The 19,374-nt window shown below is 43.8% G+C and overlaps 1 long non-coding RNA gene across 1 annotated transcript; it reads right to left on the reverse strand.

Moving 5' to 3' along the window:
* Positions 1–465: 465 nt before the first annotated feature.
* LOC310886100 lies at positions 466–18,222 on the reverse strand. Its single transcript, XR_014575175.1, has 3 exons — positions 15,046–18,222; positions 11,797–12,066; positions 466–4,236 (listed from the first exon to the last, which is right to left on the reverse strand). It is a non-coding gene; the product is annotated as an uncharacterized lncRNA (long non-coding RNA).
* Positions 18,223–19,374: the final 1,152 nt, after the last annotated feature.

Below are 19,374 nucleotides of genomic sequence, written 5' to 3' on the forward strand. Positions count from 1 at the left end.
CAGACATTGTCCCTCTATCTTTCTTTCCATGGGAAGCAGGAAACTCTGGAATTTCTCTCTGGTGGGCTGAAGCTGTGGCCAGAAAAGGGAAGGGGATTCTGGCACATGGAAGCAGATTCCTTGTTGTGGTTTAACCCAGTCGGCAGCTAAGCACCACACAGCTGTTCACTCACCCTCCCCCCTCCCTCTCTGGGATGGGGGAGAGAAACGGGAAAGTGAAGCCTGTGAATTGAGATAAAGACAGTTTATTAAGACAGGAAGATAATAATAATAATAATAATAATAATAATAATGGTAATAGTACTACTAATAATAATGTGTACGAAACAAGTGATGCACAACGCAATTGCTCACCACCCGCTGATTGATGCCCAGCCTATCCCCGAGCAGCCGGCCCCCCACCCCGGCCAGCCACCCCTATATATTGTTTAGCATGACGCCAGATGGTATGGAATACACCTTTGGCCCGTTTGGGTCAGCTGTCCTGGGTCTGTCCCCTCCCAGCTCCTGCTGCACCCCCAGCCTGCTCGCTGGCAGGACAGAGCGAGAAGCCGAAAAGTCCTTGGCCTGGTGTAAACACTGCTCTGCAACAATTAAAACATCAGCATGTTATCAGCGCTCTTCTCATCCTAATCCAAAACATAGCACCCTACCAGCTACTAGGAGGAAAATTAACTCTGTCCTAACTGAAACCAGGACATTCCTTGACAGGGAAAGAATGGCATGTATGAAGAACTGAGCTGGTCCGTGGGTTTTATTGAGTTAGAAAGTCTGTGTGATACCTGTGAACATGAGCTCTTTCCTGATGTCATGGTAATGCTATGATTCCAATATATGCGACACAAACACCACCATATGATTGGTGTTGATGCTTTCAGATTATCTGCCAGTCCTCTGTTTTGCTTATGCTTCCCTGAAGAGCTGCTACTAAATGTGCAACCCTGTTGTGATGCTGGCTTCACCCATGCCTTCTCCAAGGGCAAGGACAACAAGTGCTGTCACACAGTGTCTTGACTGTACTGACATTGGGTCTAGAAGCAGACTAGATTTTTTCTTGCCTTCTCTGCTGTCCCAAACTAGACACACTTCTTCCAGTTCCCAAAAAAGTTAATGGAAAAAGGAGGGAAGAGTAGAGAGAGCAAGAGGGCAAGTTTTGCTTGGCTACAGGTTCCAGTAGCTCCTGAACGCAGGAGTCTCAGAGCTAACTTGGCTCCATCCTGGAGCTCAGGGACAGTTTTCAGTCCCTTAGCAGAAGCAATTCATCTGAGAAGAAAGGAATCAGTGGAAAGAAAGTGCACGGAGGCATTTGGGACATGTCATCCCATCAGTTTCTCCCTGCTTGTTCTCACTGCAGATGTAGTTGCTCTGTTGAAAATATCCTGTGTAATCCTGGTAGCTGTCCTGTGTGTAGAGAAGCTGTATTAATCATTCAGTAGCATTTTGTTGGTTGGGTTTTTGTCTTACTGCTGAACACTCTTATTAACATTTGCTTCATTGGAAATAGCTGGACTGCTGACTTCCGTACGTAATAATTACTGTATTTTATACTTTGAAACCATAATAGGTAGAAAATGATTATTCGGGCAACTAGAGAAACTAGAAAACAAGTATAAAATGCATATCTAATATCTGCTCTGCAGTCTCTTTGAGCATCTCCATTTCTAGGGTGTTTTTCAAGATGACTTCCTGGTGAGAACTGGGCTCAGACAGACAGCCTAGAGACTAGCCAGACAACAGCTAAACATGACTCTTTATAGCAGTTATGCCTGCAGAACTTTGGATATTTAGAATGGAATATTTTGTGTACTCAGAACCTTCCCAGAGCCACAGAGCTGCCATCCAGTTTTTGCTGGAACTTCTGGTTCACCTCTCAATGCCCATAGTGAAAAGCATGACACTGTTTAGTTCTCAAATGGGCTGTGATGGAAAACAGACAGCTGTCACTCAGGCTTCACCTCCTGAGAGCTACACATGCTCAGACATTTCTTTTGTTTCATGGTTTATCTTTGTGAAACCTAAAGAATCTAACAAGATGTGCAAATGAAACTGCTAATAGCTAGCTTGTTTTAGACACTCAGGTAATGGACCCATGATCTTACAGTATCAGGGCAGAGAGTTAAGGACCTGTAGGAATTGCTTTGCTAGAATCCTGTTCTTCTTTCAGGCCTTTCCTTGTGGATTATGGTTTCCAGCGTCCCCACAGGTACGAAATAATCTTTTCATAACTTCATATCCTGACATAGTCATGCAGAGACCCCAGCCTGCAACTAGCCATGCCCATGTCAGAATTCTGCTCTATCTTAAGGAATCACAGCTTCAGAATAGATATTTTAAGGGAAAAAAAAATTGCACAAGGTGCTGCACAAGAAGGATGGAGTTATGTCATTAAGGAGGAAAACTCCAGAGAGATTTTCAGCTTCAACATCTCTGAAATCTATGGATATGTGAACAAGAAAAGAGTCAAGGCAATCTTGTTGCTAGACAAGGGCTGTGCTACTTTGCTATGTGTATCAGGTTCACTTTCCTGAGAAGGCAGGGTGCCGTCACTTCAGATGTCTTAAAGAACACAGATGCTGTGGGGATGGACAAATTACACCATTACACTGTTAGCTGTAAAAAATCATCTGTGTTTGCCTAAGAAAACCTTCCTCTGAGGAGCAATTAGCAAGAAAATACAAAACAATCTGTTTTGTGTTACATGATCATTAGAATTAGAACAAGGCTTAACAAGGCATGTAAATGACACTGCAAGTAACTGACAGGTCTTTGCTGAATCAAACACTGCCACAGTGAGAGCAGCATTCCTGCAATGATAAAGAACATCGCAAGACTTTTGTGAGACAAGTGATGTTATTCTGTATTTCACTGAATTTCTAATAAGCTATCTACACTTTTGCATGGAGCAGTTGTTGACATTTATCCCAAATATTTGCTCCTTGAGGTGGCTTCTCAACCTCTAGAGTCATCAATGAGCAAAGCAGATATCCTTCTGGAGCAAGAAAGGGGCTACTGTTCCAGGCCAGATCTCAGAAGGTCAGGGGGCGGGAGGGTGCGTGATGGATTTCAAGCAGCACAAGCCACAGTTCTCAGAAAAAAAAAATAAGAAAATCAGACACCATCAGCACCCCCACAAGTGTGTGTGAGCTCTCTGTGCAAAATCTCTTGCAAAGGAGCATGAACTGACATGAGCCAAGGAGCCTCCCATAGCAACTCGTTCTCAGCAGAGAACAGGCAATGCAGTTCAGCCTCAGCTGGGAAGAGTCAGTGTAGTGCCCCTTCCCCAAGGCATCAGCTGCAGAGGATGAAATAGAGTGTTTCTGCAGAAGACTCAAACCAACCCAGCCTCCAGCTGACATTTCTGGGTGGTAGGTGACCACACGTTTCCAAGATTATGATTCTGGAGGTTGCTGGGGTCACCCGTTGGTGGGATGTGTATGGACAGGTTGTTCTCAACCTCACCAATTGCATTCCAATCTCACCCAGAGAGTGTGTGCTGTTATCAGCAATGTCTGTCTTGGTCAGCACTCTTATTCATTCCATGTGCCTCCGTTTGGGAGGAGACTTGAATGGCACTTGGCCCCCTAGAGCACCATCACAATGGAAACTGAGAGGCCATGGCAGAGTCCCTCCTCCGAACTGCAGACCACCCTCCTGGTTGCACAGTTGGCACAACATCCACCTGAACCTCCTTGTACCTTCTTCATCTCAGTCTGTGTGGACAAGGCCAGAAGCCATTTCCAGTCTGAATAGTATCCTGCAAGGATCACTTTTTTTTTTTTTTCAAAAAAAACAAAACCTACTTGCATCAAAAGTAGTGGAGTGAGCTCTGTCCTTGCTGAACTGCCACTAACACAGCATGGAAATTACAGAGAGGATCATCCATGACAGCACAGCTGTCTTCCTGGGAGGGTGGATAAGAGATCTGAATCATCAGCTGAAAGTACTCATCTCCCTGCGGTGTCTTTGCTAACTTAAGCACTTCAGCCAAGTGCCAGAGCAAATCCGGCCATAGAAGCTTTTGTTGGTGGTGCAGATGATCCTTATCCTGTCCCAGATGGTAATCTTGAGAGGCAGCACAGAAGAAGGTTTCACCACAGCTAGCTGTTGCATCCAAGAGCCAGTTGTCTCAGTCTGATCTGCACTACTAGGATTGCTGTATTTCATTTATTTTAGGGGGTTACCTGAACATTCAGAAACAGTGCCTCAGTCTCTCAGGAACAGGAGGTTGATCTGTCCCTGTGGTAATCAAAGAGATTAGATTTACACAGGAATTACCCGAGCAAAGACATGAGATTAACACCACATACTTTAGGTGGTGTGAGAAACAGACAAAAAGAACCATGCAGCCTTGTGATAAACCTGTATCAAAACACTGCATCAGATAAATACATTTGCTTTTTCTGGCTTTGGTGATAAACCACAAAGGCTGAATGTATTTCATGGAGTTTCCTCCATAAGTAGATAGGAAAAAGAGATTTGACATTTCATTAGGTTTATGATAGTAGCATTAAAAATATCACTCTTCCGCACACGCTCTCAATCCCTTATCTGCATTGGAGCTTCACTCCCACAAAATTCTTTCTGATTCATTCTACTGGCAGTGGGGTGTCAATATTTCATATGCAGTGCAAACGTTTTCCTGCAACAAGCCCATCCTTTGCTCTGACAGAGGGTACAAAAGAGAAGACCAATTCATATTAAATGTCAAACCCTAGCACATCTCACTCTGAAACCAAAATGGATTTTGTCCAAAAACCATCAGCCTGTAAGCTTCATAGGAAAGTAAATGAAAATGAGGTATGGTTGTGATTCCTTCCCATACACTCTAATTCCATTAGGCATTTAATTCTGCTCAGATGGTGCATCCAGGTGCCATAGCATCGTATGCAGTGTGGGCAAGTCAGAGTTAGATCTAACAGGCCTGTACCGAACAGAATGACCACCTAAACCAGGGCACTGGATGCGCTCCCTGCTGCTCATGAGCATTTTCTCAGGAGAGCATTATTATTTAAACAGAATAGAATAGAACAGAACAGAACAGTTGGAAGAGACCTACAAAGATCATCTGATCCAACTGTCACACTACCTCAGGGCTGATCAAAAGATAAAATGTATCATTAAGAGAATTATCAAAGTGCCTCTTAATCATGGACAGGCACGGTACATCAACCACCTCTAGGAAGCATGTACGGGGGGTCTTATGAAGTTTCTATGACGTAAAGAAGTTTTTCCCAACACCTAGTCTGAACCTCACCCAATGTAGCTTTGAGCCATTCCCACACCTGCTACCACTAACTACCAGGGAGAAAAGATGAACACCTCCTTCTCCATTTCTACTTCTCAGGAGCAATGCAGTCACTCTTCAACCTTCTTTCCTCCAGGGTTGACAAATTCAGTGTCTTCAGCCTCTCCTTGCAGGACATGCTTTCCAGCCCTTTTACCTGCTTTGTTGCCCTCCTCTGGATGCATTCGAGTATCTTAACATCCTATTTCTATTCCGGATCCCAGGACTGTGTAAAATATTCAAGGTGAGGCCACACCAACGCTAGCTATAGCAGGAGAATCACCTCTTTTGACCAGCTGGCTATGCTGTGTTTAAAAGTCAGTGACAGGCATAGCACCCCATAACCACCCCTATGCCACCCCAAAATCAGGTTTGCCCTCTTGGCTGCCAGGGCACACTGCTGGCTCCCATTGAGCCCGCTGTCAGCCAGCACCCCCAGGTCCCTTTCAGCTGAGCTGCTCTCCAGCCACTCATCTCCCAGGCTGTATCTGTGTCTGGCCTCACGCCTCCCCAGGTGCAGCACCCGTCATTTTCCTTTGTTGAACTTCGTTCTGTTGATGATTGTCCAGTGCTCCAATCTACCTAGATCCCTGTGCAAGGCCTCTTGTCCCTCTAGGGAGTCAACAGCACCTCCAAGGTTAATATCACCAGCAAATTTACTAAGGATGCACTCCACTCCTGCACCCAGATCATTGATAAAAATGTTGAACAGGACTGGCCCTAGAACTGAACCTTGGGGAACACTGCTGGTGACCAGCTGCCAGCCAGATGTAACATGATTGACTATGACCTTTTGAGCCTTACCGTGGAGTCAGTTCATCACCCAGCCTACCATGTACCTGTTCATCTCACATGGAGACATGCTTCTTGTAAAGCCACTTGTACCCTTTATATTTTGCACCCTTTTCAGTAACTATTTTTTGGAATTGAGTTGGGGGAAAAAAAAAAAAAAGGCTTACAATCAGCACAAATTTTGGTTGTGCCTGAAGTGTGCATTTTCTGAGCCTTTGTGGATCTAAATTATAATGACCCTATCTCATGTATTGATCAGTAATGATGCTTTATTTATAAATTCATTACTGTAGTCTATCAATATCCTAGGTGTCCAAAGGCCCCATCTTGGTCAACAGAAAAGGAGTTCTTAATGCAGCAACAGGAGGTGAACAACCAAGCACTCATGGCCAGAATTTGTGAGTGAAGGAGCTCTGTCAATCATCTGCTCCCCTTGGAGACAGCTGTAGTCTGAACCAAGCTGTTCTGGCAAGTGCTATGCATCAGCTCACTTTTCTGGAGTAAAACCTGCAATGTACCAGTAATAGAACAGACATTGATATTTTCCAATGGCAGTGTCACCAAAGCTTTTTAGGACATTCCCAGTATCTGTCCCTAAGATAGCACACCAGCCTGGATCTTGCTCTATATAGTCCACTGCACAGCAAAGTATGCACCTACGAGGGCCCTGGCTGTATCCCACCAGTGTTGTCCTTCTCGCACACCTAGCAGGGCCCTTTTTGCAGTTATATGAAGCCCACCTTATTGGTACCACAGGCATAGCTATGCTATATCCTACCTTTCCTCTCAGCAGGATTTCCTCCTATTGGACACAAGTCATCTTATCCAGTCTAAATAACTACAAAGGGGGCATCTTTACCTCATCTAGACCAATTCTATGCTTCCTTTGCTGTCAGTCAAAATCTAGTCACTGAATCTAGAGGATGAGTCATAGATAGCTGAGATACAAGAGATGAATCACATCCTAACTGTGCTTGTTTCTGTCCCTGGCTATGAAAGATGCCAAGTGTGACTGCCTGTGTTGTGTTTCTGCCACAGTTGTCTGAAGTTAGGTGATCTGCCTCACTGACTAGGGATGGGGGCAGTAGTGAGATGACCTTGCAGAAGACTAGCCAGCATTGGTCCCAAGGCTGCGCGCCTTCCCCTGGCTCTGCAGAAGCAGCAGGTCCCTACCTGTCCCAGGAGTGAGAAGAAAGGACAGGAAGAAGCTGCTCATACTGTGTCAAAGCTGACCCATATCCTTAAAGATCAGTGCTGTATCACCCAAGTATTCCATGGCTATAAGCATTGCCTGGTACCAGAGGTGGGTTCAATTCACTGCAAACCTCTACAAGGGAATTGTCAGAGTAAGACATTTGAGGTCCTTTTATGATTACTTGTTAGAAATAGACACATATACATAGTCAGTGGTGTTGGGATGTCCTGGAAGTTGCCATTTTAAAGCCACTTTGGCTGAGGTATCTGTAGGTCCAAGTCCAAAGGTTAAAATAGAATCTTTAATCATCTGCTTTAGAAATGGAAAAAATGAAGCATAAGAATGTGTAGTAGACTCATAAATCCCAATGTGAGGGATTTTGGTTGCAAAAGACATGAAGGCATAAAATTATTATGAAATAAAAGGAGACATGTCTGCCATTTATATGTACAAGAGACCAGCTGGTAACATACATGGGATTCAGTCCTTTAGAGAAGTGGGCTCTGTTCTAACCCACACCTGACTTACAATTTCCCCCTATTCTTAGAGTTCATCAGCAGATGTCTGAGAGGAGAGGTGGGATTTTCACCGCTTTGAGAAACATAACTGCAAATAGAAATGCGTAGCTTGTAGATGGAGAACTGTCCTTGCCTTATCCTGAGAGGAGTCAGTTACTTGATGGGGGATTTGTAGTGGTTTAATACAGGAGAATTTTTGCAACATCCAATTCACTGAATATTTCTCAAAACTCTTTTATTTTCCACCTATGGTCTTGGAGTCTTCTTCCCACTGTAAAATGGAAAGATGAAGATGACTGCATTGGTTATATTAAAAATACATTGACCTTAATTTTCTAATTCTACAATGACCAATTTACAGAAATGTTGTATTTTAATCACTCTTCTCTTCTCTTCACTATGCCAGAACAAAAAAAAAAATCTAGCTGCAAATTTTGTCACTGGGAGAAGTGCATGCCAACATTTTGTCAAATATGTTAAGCTTCATGAAGAGAGAATTGTGTATAGCAATAATTGAAGATACTGTTCAAGGGAAGACCTGTGTGGAGAGGGCTGTGGCACAAGAGGAGCCATGAATGCAACGCTTTTGGCAAGAACTATCAGGGGAAAACAAACAAACAAACAAACAAAGTAAAATCCATCACAGCCTTGTATTTCTTGCAATGGAAACTCTTGGGAATTCAGTTAAAACCTGAATGGCCAATTTATTACAATTTTCTTTGCTATTCTTTTGGGAATTGCAGAATTATAGAATAATGTAGATTGTAAGGGATTTCTGGATGTGATCCAACCAACCTGCCTAAAGCAGGGACAGCTTTGAAGCTGTATTAACTTTGAAATTAAATCAGGTTTCTGAGAGCTTGTATGCTGAATATCTTCAAGAATGGAGCCTCCACATCCTCATTAGGCCCCTCTGCCAGTGCCTGACAAATCCCAGTGTGAAAACAGTTTTCCTGAACTTGGTACCTAGAAACCTGGAGACAATCACTCTTATCTGTTTAAGACTTGAGAAAGCAAGTTCTAGCCTGTTGGCTCTTTTACTGGACTTAAAAGTTTGCAAGGAACTTGAAGTAGCTATTCATATCAAAGCCTCCTGCTACTTCAAAGTCTGTGAAAATCCCAACCAGCCAAACAGCCCATTTTTTCCTCACATTTTGGAGTGTTTGTGTTGTGTTTTTTTTTCAGTAGAAACTGGGTGGCGTGCATCCAAATTATTAGTGCCAGTTTTCTTGGGCAGAAAACATTAGCCGGCACTTCTTGCTGTGTTCTCTGGAGATGCCTGATACAGTCCTGAGTCCATGTGCTCTGACTCACTCACTGCAAGAGGCTGGGGGAGCTCTTACAACCAGCTGATTTGCAAGCTCCTTCACATCTTTAATCTATCCTATTTGCCTGTGAGCAGGTTTATATGCAAGATAAGACATCTTTTATAAAGGATCCAGCTTTCTCGAAGTTCTGCTATGGCAGAGAACATCCCATATGACCATACAAACTCAGACTCTGGTGCCTTACCCTCCTTAAAGGCACCAAATGCTTCACACACAATGAGAAAGACCCGTCTGGCTAGCAATAAAGAAAACAGACATTTTGTAGTTCAGGAATATCCAGTCACTCTGAAATCAAATTTGCAGACTCTGGAGTGTGTAGACCTATGCAGACATAAGGAATGAACACCCAGGAAGACTCTCACAGGATCAGATTGGCTGAGGTTTCATGGGAGCAGAGCAGTGGGCTGGGAGTCAAAACAGGCTCTGCACCAGTTTTTCCTGGAGTGGTGGTGCCAACCTCTCTTCCTGTGATAGTTTCTCCTTTTCAGGGAGCCATGGGACCATTTCACATCCATGTTGTTCCAGCTTCAGAATTTGCTTGCATAAAGTCCAGAGCTATTCCTAGTCCACCAGCCATTAGGGAGAGACAGGCAGCATGTGCCAAAGCTGCCTAAGATGATGAAGAGGCTGGTGTCAGAGTGTCACAGTGTCTCTCCTACTATGAAGTATTTCCTTGGGCCTCTCAGTTCATCCCTGTTTGCTGCTCATTAGCTCTGTTCCCTGCTCAGCTCTGGGGCCACTTGTGCAATGGCCCTTTTCACACTTGGACAGTCCAGCCTCTTTTCCTACTGAACTCTTCATTCAGCATGGCCTGGGGGAGTTGCATCCCCTCCCTGTACTGTCCTCCTTCAACACCATGACTTACTTCCACAGGCTCTTTCACCATGGATCAGAGATATTCATCACAAGTGAGGGGAATTGTCAGTGTCTTCCTCAGGTGCAGGCAGAAGATTGAGGCAAAGCCATAGAGAGAGGAGCTGTGTGCATCTCATGAGGATAAGTCGTACATCTCTCACTAGAGATCCTCCCACTTTCAAGGTTCAACCCGAAGACACGTGGTTTGATCTGGCATAGGAACACTTGTGTAAATAGATTCCTGCACCTTTCACTGAAATATCAGCAGGTATATGTAGGTATTCTAGTTTAATCAGCAATGAAAACCAGAAATGTTTCTTTTTGGACCAAGGCAAAATATTTTGTTTGATCTGAAACATGGTGTTTGCCTTCTCCATGTCAGGGATGGGAAGGATGCACAGGGAGGAGCTTATTTGCCCCCTTTTTTGACACAATTTACTTTTCACTTAGAATGATTTTTAGATAAAAGTATCATTTGGAGGCAAAACACACAAAAAAAGAAAGTCATCATTCTGAAAATGTCAGAAATGCTTCTGTTTCAAAATGTCAGGAAAATTGTCATGCTGAGGCTCTGTTCCAAGGGAACATTTTTTCTCTTCTTCAGAATCTATAAGAATTTGCTTCTTAGTTTTTTTCATTTCAGGTGTCCAGTCTGAGCCCTGATGTAAGGGAAGCAGCACAACTACCATGCTGGAAAAGGAGGGACTCTGTTACACATGTCACTGCCCTGCCCAGAGCAGGGTGCCTTGGAGCACCTCTACATACTGAACACGAGAGCATAGGATTTGTTCTGTGCCACCCATAAAGACTAAGAAAATCTGGTGCCAGAAGGACCAGGGGGCTTTACCTATAGACATTTATGTCCCAGTCACAGGAGACCAGCACAAGATGTGTTTCAGGAGCGAACACTTGTTGTGCAGGGAAGAAGGCACGTCCTGCCTGCGTTCTGAAAGGCAGGACAAGTAACAGGGCCATCAACGTGGAGCAGGTACGTCCACTGTCTGACTGGAAGTGTAGTCCCTAGACTCCAGATCACCTCCATCTCTCTCAGTTGATCTGGTAATCTTGCGACAGCAGCCAAGAAGTCCCAGAGAGCAGCTATTTCCCAGCCATGACCTGCAATTCCACCACCACTCTGCTCCCACCCAGGATGCTGGCTGTTCTAACTCTGATTTTACTGGGTGATATGGTTTCCTTGTATTGGAGATTGATGTGACAAAATTCAGCTTGAGATCTTATTGGGGAGGGGGATTTTATTTTGTTTAGCTTTTCTAAGTTGACTCTGCCTAGTCTAAATCTCACACCCACACACTCACAGGCACCAAGACACATCCGTCAGGGTGGTCTGGATAGGATCACTCATCTGAGCTGGAAGACAATTGACACTACCATATCCTCAACGTGTCTCTCCTTTCTCCTTGGTGGGCTGGGTTTTGGGCACGTTTTTCACAACCTTTAAGCGTAAACAGGCATTGTGGTTACTCCACTCTCCATATATCTCAAAGTTGCTGCCCTTTCCTTGCGCTGCCTCATTTTGGTTATCTTATAGCAGCTCTCTGCCTTCCAGTCAGGATAACAGGAGGAGGAATAGTATATGTAAGGTGACACACCTTCTTGCTATTCCTATTGTTGGAGTGTGAGTGATCTGCTGAACTCATTTGCATGCTGTTTTAATCCAAAAGACACTTTTCTCAGTGTTTACCAATTTGATCCCTTGGTTATCAGTACAACACTTAGTACTTGCCCTGGTGTTTCTTCTGGTGCTTTCATACACAATTATTTCCATTCATACAGATAAAGCTTAATATTTCTATTACAACTTACCGAATCAGCATGTATTTCACAGCTGCCCAGATCCATCTTTCTCGTTGTCTTGTCAGTTTACACTTGACTCATCACAAAAGGGAAAAAAACTCTTAGGTAGGTTAGAAAGGATGCTGTCATTAGGTCCTCAGGGGAGTTTTGCTATTTGATTCAAAGCAGACTTTACCCTCTATGTCAAAGTTGATCCCTTCTCTAATAGATGATAACAGGTGACTTCCAAGCGTTTGGTTCTGAAGCGACTATTTGTACATTCCAGCAAGTTTTGCCTTCCTCTAAGTGAAAAGCAACATTGTATTCTGTCTGCTCTGTTCCCCAAACTTCTGTTTACAGCTTCCTCTTTTAAACCTTCAGCATTGAGCCTGTTTTATAGCTGAAAAAATAAAAATAAAAATAATAAAATAATAAAATAAAAATAATTTTTAAAAAAGCTGTGAGCCAAGGTAATCCAACTGTGCTGTGCTTTTCAGTTTCCCTCAACAGGAACCTGGGGACTTTTGCTAATCTCTAGAGTTGTTCTGGGGACAACTGAGTTGGAGTCCATAATTTTCCTCAGCAATTAAAATAATGAAAACATCACTGGTGCAGGAAAAGCAGTAAAGAAAGGGCTTCTCCAGGCATCTCTGCATAGTTTTGTTATTTTAAATAGTTGCAACATGTGTTACCTGGGCTGTAACTCACCGGTTAAATATTTAATTTAATTTAATGCAGTTAAATATTTAATTTTAAATTTACCCTGCAGGTTATAGTGTCAAAAATTGTTGACTTTAGCTTGGATATATGAAAAGTTTCCCCTGTCGTTTAAGTGAGTGTCCACATAGATGAACTTTCCTCTCAGGACGTCCCAAAGCCCTAAGCTAACTGTTATGACTGTTCCCTTCCAGGCTCTTCCATCCAAAATTATCCTGTCATCCTATGATCCTATAGCAATCCTATACAGTTGGTAAAATAAACTGTCAGAATTTTTTGCTAGGGTTTCAAATGCTATCCAGAATTTGCAGGCCAAGTGCTAATTAAAGCCAGCCTAATGAGTGCTTTCGGTGAGTACATAAGCAAAACAGGAACATTGAAACCTGGCAAGTAGAAAATGCAAAAGGACAAAGAATGCAAAACATGAGTGCTCAACTAAGAATATACTGTTGTTTTTTTTTTTAATATAAAGTAGCACTCAGAACCAGTCTTAGTATTTTCCATGCAACTGAACCAATGGCACACAGTCAGCCTTTCTGGACCTCTTATTACCCATCCTTGAAACACTCTTCAAGACAGTTCTGACCCTTGGACTAAGGGTACAATGTGGTGCTCCAGGCAGGACAGCTAATCCTCTTGCCACCACCAAAGACACTGCCTCTCTCTTTGCCAAAACAGGAGCCACAGGAGCCAAACAGGCAAACAGGCCACACAGGAGCCAAAACAGCAGAAAATATTTGACCATCAAAATAGGATTACACTTTGGTCAGTTCAGCTGCCTGAACTGGCTCCCTGGGGATTGGAAGAGTAGTAGTGCTGCGAAGGGAAGCAACGGTCTGTATGGGAGGAGAGAGAGGGAACAGCACAGCTCTGCTCAGCAGCACCCTCTCTGTAGTTTTCTGCTGCATCATCAGACCATACACAGGATACTGAGAAAATCATCTGGGGAGGGTTTCAGGAGTGTCTGGATTGATGCAGCTGTTGGAACAGCAAGAATACTAACTGGAACATTTCCTTCTATTACATGTTTAAGAGGGTTCCAAAGTCCCACGTTGAGGTAGGCTGCAGGGAGAGGAGGTCCGTACTTCTCGTTTTTAAGAGGTGAATCACATCATGAATCCCAAATCCCAGAACTTCTAGGCCTCAGCCCATCCTTCAGTCAAATATTCCCACAAAGACTGCATTGCTAATTATTCCCTCCAGAAATGCTACATGAATAATAATAGGTATTGTCAGGAAAAGGAAAAACCAGTTGAACCAAATACTGGCAGATGACTAAGAGAGGCTTCTGCTCTCCTACATACGCTGTCAGTGTGAGAAAAAAGAGCATGCCACCACGAGGAATACTGCCTGACCAGGACATGAGTCACAACAGGAGACTGCTCTGGAGCTTCTCAGAGGAGGACACAATGAGGAAATGCTGGTCTTACCGTTATTCAGTATGACTCCTAGTATCATTGTCCCTGATGAATCATCAGAAATTAGTGCATGTGCTAATAACATCATCCTTGATGAAGAGTTCAAATACATTTTCTTGCTGTAGCTTTCCTTGTTTTATCAAACAGCTAAATTTGACCTGAGGACATGTGTCACCATCTTCAACAGCTAGTTGCTCGGTCCTGCTGCATTTCAGCTGGTGGAACATGTTGAGCTCAAGTATATGTGACCGTTACAACACAGAGCAGTGCATACATGCAGCATGAGACATCCAGAGTTGGTGCAGTATAGCTCTGGATGACAAAATTAGCATATTTCCAGCTTTTATCTGGCTTCCTCAACACTGGGGTGAGCATTTGACAATCTATTGTCAATCTATTAACATGTAGCAGGGATGGGGGGGGAAGCGTTTTTCTGTAAAAAAACACCTTAGTGCTCAGCTGTAGCTCAAATTCAAATGTTGGAATTGCTGGTAGAAGAACAGAGAAGAAAACATGCAATTACATGCATGTCATTGTCTCTCGTGTGTATGCATCTTTGCTGGGTGGAGTTCTGGTACTCCTATTTCAAACAGATAAAAGGTCTTTGAAAGGCAGGACAAAGGATAATCAGGCAAAGGACAGTTTTTGCAGTGAGAGGAAGCTAAATAGATAAGCAGTCTTTGGGTTTGAAGAAAAATGAATAGAGGACTACAATTGCAGAGAAGACAAAAAGGGAACGATTGTTTACCTTCCTGCAATTCAAAGACTAGGGGTGTTTCAGCTAACCTAAACCAACCAAAGGGATATTCCATACCATGTGGTGTCACTCTCAGCAATAAAAGGTGGAAAAAGGAAGAAGAGGGGAGGGGTGGGCTCTCGTTGCGAAAACGTCTGTCCTCCCGAACACCAGCTATGTGCGTTGAGGCCCTGCTTCAAGGACGTGGTCAAGCATCGCTCATTTGTGGGAAGCAGAGAGTAATTTCTTTCCTCTGCACTTCCACACAGCCTTTACTTGTTTTGTTTTGTTTTTTTCCCTTTCCCCCTCCCTTTTCCCCTTTCCCTTTTCTCCCTTTAGTTAAATTGTTTAGTTAATAATAATCTTTCCTTAATAATTATTTTTTCCCTTTAATTATATTATCCTTACCTCAATCCGTGAGTTGTTCTTTACTTCTTCCCCTCCCCTTCTAAGGAGGGGGAGTGAGAGAGTGGTTGTGGTGTTCAGCTGCCTAGCACGGTAAAACCACCGCACTGCCCACCCTGTCTCACGAGTTATGGACCATGTCTGGAAAAAAAAAAAAAAAAAGAGAAGGCTAAATATGATTCCAGTTTACAGGGAAACAAACAAACAAAAGGTGATCTGGTCAGCAGGGTTAGAAGTTTCCTCTCCAAAGACTCTCTTGCACTGAAGGCTAGTGAACCACTTGACAGTAGCTATGACTCCTCAACCACGCTTGGTTTTTTCTTCAACATGTCTGTTCAGGAGAGAGATGATAAAGCTGGGACAACAGGACATTTTCTGATTTTGCTGCCAAGTCAAAATAAACTATCAAAAAAAAATTCTAGTCTTGAAATCCGTGAATTACAGAGGCATTGTTTAGAGTTAGCTTTTAGAACTCAGCCTTGGAAGGTGGGTTTTCTGAGAAATGCATGATTGATTTTCTTTGTCATGCTGTGTTGTATGAGTAGAAGAGCAAAATATTGGCTGAATGCTGGGAAATGCTAGAAAGGTGTTTATAACGGGGCATCTTGGCAAGTCACTTCAAGCTGTTCTAAAGACAAAATATCTATCAGCTAGTCATAATGCATTATCTTCTTCCAGTCTGGCAGCAGAACATGTATTTATATTGTACAAAATAAAGAGGCAGCATCACAGAGAGTGCAGTAGTAGCAGATACTGGGGGCTTTTAATTCATCTGACAGCATCTTCAGCTCAGGCTCTTACTTTTTTTATGGAGGCAAGTCTTTTGGCTGAAACACTGGGCACTTTTCTCTCCTTAAAATTTGTCTTTCTGGCAATCTGTGAGCAAACAGGATTCAATAAACTTATATCTGATTCTTCCACATACAGGAATGGACTTAGTCTCTTCATCTAACAGGAAATGAAAAAGAACATTTTGAGACAGAAAGATGAAGGTCAGACCACGAGCAAGATCAAAGACAAGATGAAACCATAAAGGTCCTGTGCAGAGACAGCAGCAGTACCTGTGGGCAGAAAAATGTAACGCAGCAATTAGCAAAGTTAGCACTGCTTAGTTCTTCCTGTGTTTCAAAAGAGCCATCACAATCCTGAGAATGTGGTACCCCAGGGCCCGAAAAGGGAGAGAGCAGCAGCTGAATCATAGCTCTTCTTTAGGGTACGTTAGATGGGTAAGCAAAGAAAGGCCGAGCTACCTAACCTAAAAGACAAGGATGACTCAAAACAAATGGATTTGTAGCTCATGGATAGATTCACCCTGGAAATCAAATGTGCCCTGCCATGAGATCAGTGAATGTCCAGAATAGCCTTACCGTAGGATTGACAGGGATAAAAAGCACTGCTGGATCAAGGGTTTGAAAAATAGGACAATGTGACACTGGTCATCTGTGAGCTCTGATACTGAATAGTTGATCACTGAGATCTCTTTCAACACCACTTCTTTTGAGTAGAGAAACAACAGAACAGATTTGATGAGTGTTGTCAAAAGATGCATCCCAACACCACCACCAGCAGTCATGGCTTTGGAAATTTATTTAGGTCCTATCTCCTCTCTACCATGCTACATATCACTCCTATCAACACTTGACAGAAGCATCTGGATAGATGGACAAAATCTGTATATTTGAATGACTAAAAGTGGGCAACATCTTCAAACATTTAAATTGTTTTTAAAATACTTGAGAAAAATGATAGGCAGTAGCCCTGCTAAAGCCTTGATTTGTTTTACTACAGTTCTGGTATCTCTAAGCACTACTTTTTTTTTTCTTTTTTTTTTTTTTTCCGTTTCTCTGGGCTGATGCAAATCATTTTAACCGGAGAAAGAAAAATGATTTGCCCTACCTGAGCACCTAACACCCAATGTTAACTCCTTCTCCCAGCTGCAGAGGGATGGGCAACTTTAGCCACCCACAGATCAAAAACAATCCAAAATTTCTCTTCAACTTCTTGGCTGCCTGGTGAGCCAGAATCAAATGAAGTGTTATTGCAAAGACTAAAACAAAGATGTAGAATAGAGTCTTTTTGCTTACAAAGACTTTTTTTTTTTTTTTAATGGTGGTACAAGGGAAGCAAGAACATGAAGACAATCTCCAGAGCACTAATGGCTACTGAAGTGGTGTCTTAATTTGGATATTCTTTCAGTTTCACTAAGCTAGCTTTGTTGCAGGCTTTGGAGAGGACAGAGCATCATGGAACAGCAAGGACCAGTTGCTTTCTGAGGGCCCTTGTGCCAGGAGCTGAGGGTAATCCCAGAAGATATCATCCCCTCGCCTTCACAGGGTGAAGTCTTGCAGGGTCTGAACACAGTGAGCAGAGCTGGGAACTTGTAACTGAGTCCTCCAACAGCCACAGACATAGCAAGTAATGAACTATGTCCAAGCTCCATCCCTGGAGTCCAGTCAGGAACAAAAAGAGAGAGGAGCAGAGACAGGGCCGGAAACAAGACTACAACATTTTTTCCTTACTCACAGTAATTCATGAGAATCATGATGGATTTTTAGTGCTAACAGTGATAAATTACTGCTTACATTTATATGTCCTAAACTAGCACAAAACCATTTACACAACTCCTGCCAGTAATACACGACTTTGCCCAGCATCTGCTATGATGGGAATGCAGCATGTTTTTCACAGAACCACAGAATTGTTTACAGAATCACAGAATCACAGAATTGTCTAGGTTGGAAGAGACCTCCAAGATCACCCAGTCCAACCTCTGACCTAACACTAACAAGTCCTCCACTAAACCATATCACTAAGCTCAACATCTAAACGTCTTTTAAAGACCTCCAGGGATGGTGACTCAGCCACTTCCCTGGGCAGCCCATTCCAATGCCTAACAACCCTTTCGGTAAAGAAGTTCTCCCTCATATCCAACCTAAACCTCCCCTGGCTCAACTTTAGCCCATTCCCCCTCGTCCTGTCACCAGGCACGTGGGAGAACAGACCAACCCCCACCTCGCTACAGCCTCCTTTAAGGTACCTGTGGAGAGCGATAAGGTCGCCCCTGAGCCTCCTCTTCTCCAGGCTGAACAAGCCCAGCTCCCTCAGCCGCTCCTCGTAAGACTTGTTCTCCAGACCCCTCACCAGCCTCGTTGCCCTTCTCTGGACTCTCTCAAGCACCTCGACGTCCTTCTTGCAGCGAGGGGCCCAAAGCTGAACACAGTACTCGAGGTGCGGCCTCACCAGAGCCGAGTACAGGGGCACAATCACTTCCCTAGTCCTGCTGGCCACACTGCTTCTTATACAGGCCAGGATGCTGTTGGCCTTCTTGGCCACCTGGGCACACTGCTGGCTCATATTCAGCCGACTATCCACCAATACTCCCAGGTCCTTCTCGGCCAGGCAGCTTTCCAACCACTCATCTCCCAGCCTGTAGCGCTGCTTGGAGTTGTTGCAGCCCAGGTGCAGGACCCGGCACTTGGCCTTGTTGAACTTCATGCAGTTGACCTCAGCCCATCGCTCCAGCCTATGCAGATCCTCCTGCAGAGCCTTCCTACCCTCGAGCAGATCGACACACACACCTAACTTGGTGTCATCTGCAAACTTATCGAGGGTGCACTCAATCCCCTCATCCAGATCATCGATAAAGATATTGAAGAGGACTGGCCCCCGTACTGAGCCCTGGGGGACTCCACTAGTGACCGGCCTCCAACTGGATTTGACTCCATTCACCACAACTCTTTGGGCCCGGCTATCAAGCCACTTTTTAACCCAACGAAGCATACGCCAGTCCAAACCACGAGCAGCCAGTTTTTTGAGGAGAATGTTGTGGGAAACGGTGTCATTTAGGTTGGAAAAGACTTCTAAGATCATCTAGTCCAACCTTCATGTCGCGGTCTTGACAGGATCCACAAATGATTCTCACATCTGATCTCTGGGGCATGATTTGTCGTATTTTGAATTTGAAAATAAGGACTGTAATCTCCAGCACCATGGCACAGATTTCCTTCCATTCTTTGTTTGTGTCCTTACAAACCCTGTTCTGTGCTCTGGGAGCCCAGTAGGTCAGATTTAGAGAAAGTAAACACTCTGAAATGAAAGTAGGTAAAGCCTTGCACAGGGGATTTAAGCCTTTGTTAACTGCCCAGCTCAAGCATGAGGCAGAAGACAGTGGAATAGAGCGCAGTGGAAACTGGCACAGCTTTGCCGACAGTCTCACACAGGCTATTAAAACCAGATCCACTTGCTTTTGACTACTGAATTTGCCAAGTAGAAGGAGAGGGTATTCTGACAGGCTCACCAGGGTGGGACCAAAGCAGCCATTTTTTAGAACAT

Source organism: Anser anser, assembly GCF_964211835.1.
Source record: "Anser anser genome assembly, chromosome: 24".
NCBI lineage: Eukaryota > Metazoa > Chordata > Aves > Anseriformes > Anatidae > Anser > Anser anser.